Below are 7,173 nucleotides of genomic sequence, written 5' to 3'. Positions count from 1 at the left end.
GAATAAATATACCATACTTATGTGTGTGCATGAGTGCGTGCTTGTTAAAATAAAATGTGTGTGTGACCATCTCCAGGACATTTTTAAGTGTAAGAATGTATGTTTCTTAACAAAAACTCTCTCTTCTCTAGAAAATGAATTGATTTCACCCTCAATTCATTAAGAATTTTAAATTTTATGAAGAACAAAGAGAATTACGTAGATTCGGGTAGGGATGACAATTTCTACTCGACCCGCGGGTACCTGGCCCGGTCCAACCCTAATGGGCCGAGTTTTACCCGGTCTGATTAAAAATAGGGTCGGGTTTGGGTTTTAAAAAAAAAAACCCGAAGCGGGTCCGGGTCCGGTCCAAGTTTTTACAAAAACCCAGCCCAAACCCGGACTCGGCCCAACCCGGTTAAATATATGTGTATAGTTACTAAATTACCCTCTTATATATATATATATATATATATTGATAAAACCCTAAAATACCTTACCCTCACAATCTCTTCAGACTTCAGCCGCTTCTCATCTCTTTCTCTTCAACTCACCACTCTGACTCACTCTCCTCTCCCACTCTCACTCACTCTCCTCTCATGTCTCACGCTATCAGCCACCAACTGTCAGCCGTGCCTCTCTCATGCTCTCAGCCTCTTGGTCTCACTTTCTTTGCCGAAGAAGACGAAGACGAAAATCTAAGATTCTTGTCGTAAAGCCTCTGTGATCTCACCCATGAAGATGAAGACGAAGACGAACAACCACGGTGATTTACGGCAATGGTTTTTGATGTTCTTCTTCCATTTTTTCTTTATTTGATTAGTGGGTTTGGGAATTTAGATTCTCTTTGTTTAACCTGTGGGTTTGGGGATTTAGATTTTGTTGTTAAGATTTGATGTTCCTTGCATGTACTTGTTTTAGATTTTGATTTCAAATGTATTTGGTTTCTGTGAATAGTTTGATTTCAAATGTATTTGGTTTCTGTGAATAGGAAATTTGAATGGTTATGGTGGATTTGATTTGAGATTCATTTGGATTTGTTGTTTGTGTTGCACTGCTGTGATTCTTTTTTCTCAAGAAAACAGTTTTTTTTAATTGATTGGGCCACAAATTGGACCACCGTTAGGGGCTGAAGATTGGGCCTTGAAGTGACCTGGCTGGGCGGGGCCTGACGGGGAGGGTCTGGGCCCTGGTAAAAAAATCCGTTTAATAAACGGGTCAGGTCCGGGCCACGGGTCCTAGCCCGCGGGTTGGGTTGGGTACGGGTACGGAAAAACCCGACCCGAACCCGACCTGTTGCCATTCCTAGATTTGGGTGTCAACTAGTTAAAGTAAAATCTAAGCCCAAATTAGGTCCTAAGAGCAACCACATCAGTGGTTGCAAAAATGTGTAAAATGCAAAAAATACTCAATTTTGCACATTCTAACCCAAAAAACACCCATATCAGTTTTTGCAAAAATGTGCAAATATACACTATGGCTGTGTAAATGAATAGTAATCGTGCATATATGCACGGTTACTATTCAACGTGTAAATGATTTTTTTATTCTTTTTTTCTCTCTCCTCTCTTTGCCTCTGACTCACCTCACTCTCTTTTCCTCATTTCCTTTCTCACCTCACTCTAACCGATCAACTTTCTCTCATTTCATCAGATCAACTCTCTCGCCGACCCATGCCACCAATTTGTTGGCTTACAACAGCAATTCAAAACCATTCCGTTCTTCCCTAAGTCCGAACCGATTTTCTCGCCCAATACATTCATGTTTCTCATCGAAACTTAATGTTTTTATGGGTCTTTCTGGGATACCCAATTCTCAATTCCTTCAGTTTCGGCCTAAATCACCTCAAATTCCTAAACCCACTTCCTATTTCAGCCGATATTTCAGCTAACCTTTCTATTTGTGAAATTAACAACCATGAAGCCAAACCCGAAATGGAAATGGAAATTCCTCTTGTTCTTGATGGAATCGTTGCTGTTGTAGGCCAACCCGTCCTTTTCCCATTGCCAATCCGTCGATCTTGTGTGGGTTCCGATTGTTCCGATGGTGGCTGTGTGGTTGTTTAGGTTGTTTCGGGTCTGTGAGAGATGACCGTGTGTGGGTTGTGTTGGGTCAGTGAGAGAGATGATACTGTTAAAGAAATGAATATTTTATTTGAATAAATGTGTGACAAACTAATGTGGGTGTTTTGTAAAAATAGGTGTGTAAAATAGAAAAAAGTAGGTTTTAAATGTGCAAAATGGAAATTTTTTTCCACATACTGATGTGGATGCTCTAAGTAAAATAAAAAAGAAGAAAGAAAGAAATTACTGCATATCATTTATGTTTTTTTCTTTTCTTCGTGAACAAGTTTGTAACTTTGGACTTCTCTTGTTAAGTTGGTGCTATGACTCAATGCTCAATAGTGCCTATGGTCCTTTAATGCCCTTTAGGCCTAGGCATTGATACCTCAATGAATATAGTAGTTATTACCGATCAGTGACGATTTCAGGAATTTTTCCCAAGGTGTTCCTATAAGTTCCCATGATTTTTTCCCAGGGTAGCAAAAGAATAAACAATAAACTATAAGTTCATTTGAAATATTAATAAAATTATTAATTAATGTTGTTTAGTTGTTTCATTAATTTGTTTGTCTTTTATAAACTATAATTTATTATATTGTTGTTTCATTAATTATAAAATTATTAATTGTTGTTTAGCCTAAAATAATTTAAGTTGTTTGTCTTTTATAATGTATTGTTAATTAAATTATTAATTATTGTTTATTAGTTGCTTTCCCCAATTAATTATTGGTTAATTAAATTATTGTTTATTAGTTGCACTAGCACATATCCCATGTGCATTTACTTCCCCCCAATTCAAATATCCCACCCGGCCCCATGTGCCCATCCACTCCCCACTCCACTCAACGGACAAGCCTTATGCCTAATAACCCCAATCACAAGAGCTAGTTGCCAATCAGAAAATTTCACAATCACAAAGCACAATACACATTACACTAAAAGACAATTAATATCTCACCAACACCAACACCAACACCAACACACACCAACACCAACGGATAAGATAAAGCCAAAAAGTCAAAAACAGGGCAAAATATTAATAAAGTTAAAGTTTCAGCCAATCACAATTCAAAAGAATTAGATAAAGTTAGTCTTAAAGAAGAGAGAGAGAGAGAGAAGTTAGTAAAATGAAATACCTTGAGGGAGCACTGGAGCAGGGAGGCTTGAGGTTAAGGGGCGAGTGACGAGCGATCTCCGATTGGCGAGCAAGCGACGTGACCGATCGGCGATCTCCGATCCGATCGAGTGAGCGATCTCCAATGCCCGAATCCTGATGCGATGTGCTCTGAACTGGAGCTTGGCTGACCGATCTTCGATGCAGTGATGCCTGATCCATCTGTTGGCTTGTGTTGCAGCGTTGCTCTGTTGACGTCTTTGTCTTTAGGTTTGCTTTAGTGATTTGAGGTTTCTAATTTAGTGATTTGCAGCGTATATTAGGGTTTAGTTTTTTTTTTTTTTTTAGAATCCATGGGTTTGCTACCTCTGTAATCTGTTGGGCTTCCCGTGGGCTTGATGTTGGGCTTGCCGTCTGTTGTTTTTTTTAGAGAATTTGTGGGCTTGCCGCTTGCTCTATTACAATTTTTTTGTTTTTTTTTTGGGCTCTTGTGATTGGGGGTATCAGGAATTAGGGTGTTCCTATTTTTTTTTTAAGGGTAAACAAATAAAAAATTTTAATTATTATATATATATATTTTGTTTTTTAGGTCAGGGTGTTCCTGGGAACACCTTAAGCTTAACGTGGCGTTGCCACTGTTACCAATTTACCATCATATACACATCAATTATCGCAACTTATCCTCATCGCCCAATGGTCCAAATCCAATACATTCTGAAAGAGAGAAAAGGTTTGAATTAAAAAAAAAAAAAAATGGTCTAATGTGTGCCCTTAGGACGTACATTAGTAAACTATTTTAAAAAACTTTTTATGAAAAAACAAAAAAGTAATTAATTTTTTTAACAGTTTTTTCAATTCTCTATAAAAACTTTTCCAAAATGGATAGTTAATGTATGCCCTATATCTATATGATTTGATAGTTGAAGAGAAGAGAATTTAAATCCAAAACATTTTCATTAGATATATCATAAGATATTAATTAAGCTATCATGCTCTTGACAAGAATTAACAAAAATTAAAAAGTTTTGTATTTAGCAAAAACGAATAGGGCAAGGTTTGAATCGATTATGAAGATTAAAAAAGTACCGGGTAAACTACACCCCAATAAAAATTGGTAAAAATAAATTATACTAACCTAATTTTAGGGTTTTTTTTTTTTTTTTTTTTAGATACTATACTATCGTAACTAATTTTAGGTATTTAATTATAATATATATGTGGGGATAATGTAAAAATTAATTTCCAATTACTAAAAAAAAAAATTGTAACACATTCACAGTAGACGGCCGTTAGCACTTAGCAAAAGATGGACAACCAACAAAGGAGGCCAATTGAAACGTTTTGAAAAGAATTGAGTTTTAAATATAACTTTTATTAAACATGGAATCAAATTTATCACCCCAATCTGAAATGCCCCAACTTGATTATATTCAAGGGGCCCCTGTTGGTGAAGGAGTGAAGGAGAGTTCTACCATCCTTATCAAACCATATTATTTTAGGTAGCGTTATTTATACACATATCCTCTTATACACATATCCTCTTATACACATGTTATTATACACCGATTTTTAAAACTAAAATTATGAATTGAAAATACGATTTTATTATAGGGTAGTATTGGTTACACATACCCTGTTGAACACACTAACTATTACGCACAGATTTTCTGAACTGAAATCATAAGTAGCAAACACAAATTTATTTTAAGATAATGTTTTCAACTTCCAATAAAGAAAGAATACATCTTGTGCCACATAAAGTGCCACTGGACTTAAAAGGTGTTGGAAATGAGTACTCTATTTGTCAATTCATCAATTGAAAGAGAAGCAGACATTTAAGAAAAGTTTAGCTAGTAGCTACAAATTTTTGAAATATAGAGTATACGAACGGTCCATTGACAAAGATGGGAATAGGAAATTGCTTCAAAAGATTTTCTCAAAAAAAAAAAAAAAAAAAAGTAATGATGGAAAGCGGAGTGGGCGTGGTCCCGGCTGTTCATTTAGTACAGTCAACGGAGTTTTTTTTTAGTCCTATAAGTCGGTGCGCCTCTTTTCTCATTCAATTATTTTATTTTATTCCCCGTAGTCAAACTTCTCTCATCGCAAAGCGCGTGTGATAATGTCGGTCTTACCCATTTCTAGCTATATAAAAAGCAGCAATGCCCCTACAGTTAGTTGATTGAGACCTTTTTTTTTTTTTTTTTTTTCACTTAGTTTTGAACAGTTACTACAGTATCAATTTGGTTTATTCAATTAATACTGTAGCTATTCAACCTCTGCACTGTTGCTTTTTTTTTTTTTTTTATCCCACTGCTTTCTTTTTTTTTTTTTTTTTCGGCGTAATATCGTTCTGTCCACTCTTTCTTCTTTTATTTTATTTATATAACTATTAGTTAATACAATAAATTGTCACCATATTTTTACAATTGTTGATATATTAATTCTTTATAGGCTAAAATAAAATATCATACTAGAATCATCCACAACTAAAACTAAAGGTATTATGAAAAAAGAAATGTTACATCTACAACATTTTTCGCAATACTTTCACAACATTGTTCATTAGGCTCTTTTTTTTTTTTTTTTTTCCACAAACCACAATACCAAGTTTTGGTTGTGCTGTTTTTGTCTTTTCTTTTAAATATTTATTTGTGTATGTACAGTTACACTGACTTAACAAATTCTTACAATATTTTCACAATTATTGACAATTTGCACTGTTCATTGGCCCTTTTTTTTATTTTTTATTTTATTTCACAATACGTTGGTTTTGCTTGTGCTTTTAAATATTATATGTGCATACACAATTACACTGACGTAACAAATTTTTACAATATTTTCATCATTATTGAGGAGTCAATTTTTTAAAGGTTAAAATAAAATAATAAAATAAGAGATTGAGACCAATCACAACTAAAAATAAATGTATTATGACAATATTATAACATCTTCTTCTTGTCACAATATTTTCACAATCGCGAGATCTCAGTTCCTTATAGATCAAAATAAAATAAAATAAAAAGAAATGTTATTTTTACAACATTTTCACAATAATTTTTTAACAAATTTTATGTGGCAATGAGTTTTTGAAGGATAAAAAAGTGATATCAGTAGTGGGTTCAATTTAAAACCAATAACAACTTACTATTTATAATTTGTTCTAAAAATGTCATGGATGTAGATTTCTCTCAAATAAAATATATATATATATATATATATATATTTGTGGGGCCCGATAATTTGTGGTCCTGGCCCATTTTTACATTGAGGCCCAAGGCTCGAGCCGAGGAAGGGTATGGCCAAGGATGTTTAATACAAGTCCAAATAGTCTCGAGACACAGCAGATGATGATTCTGTCCTCGGCATATCCGAGGTCCCCTTGGAAGAAAAGGCAAAAACGGCATAGGAACAGTTTGGGAAAAAATCTAAAATATTTATGTCAATAGAGAAGGAGACGATGGATAGTATAACGACCAAGGACAAAGGGAAAGCTGCCATTACTGCCATTCAATACTCTGCACTTGACAGAGCCATGCTCTTCAGTTCTTACAACCACCCCCAACCACTCTAGGTATGGGCTGACAGGACAGGTCTTAAGTTCTAGGAAAGTGAGCTCATACGTGGACGCGGGTGAAAGGATAAATTCCCGTATAAAAGGATAAGAGAGGCAGTGTGCGAGAGGGGGGGACAACCTGTCCTCCCAGCCATGGTGTCCTAGAAAGGATGAGAATAATAAGAGCATAGAGCTTCCCAGACTCCTCGGACGAGATTCACTGACCGGAGCCAACCCGAACTACTGTCCGGTGACCAAAACCTAGCCTTTCAAACCCACACTCTATAAATGATATTGTTTGGGTTTTTTTACGTGCGAACCCAACATTATTATGGGTCGTTACAAATTGTGTCCTTACAATTGGCGCCGTCTGTGGGGAAGGCTTGTGTCTTGGCACAGGTGGTGGGTTTAGACAATCCCTCACATCATTTCCAACAGTCGGATGTAGTGTTCTAGCGTAAAGT

The sequence above is a fragment of the Quercus robur genome, chromosome 11 (assembly GCF_932294415.1).
Source record: "Quercus robur chromosome 11, dhQueRobu3.1, whole genome shotgun sequence".
Taxonomy (NCBI): Eukaryota; Viridiplantae; Streptophyta; class Magnoliopsida; order Fagales; family Fagaceae; genus Quercus; species Quercus robur.
The sequence above is the reverse complement of the archived record's forward strand: the minus strand, read 5'-3'. Positions refer to the sequence as shown.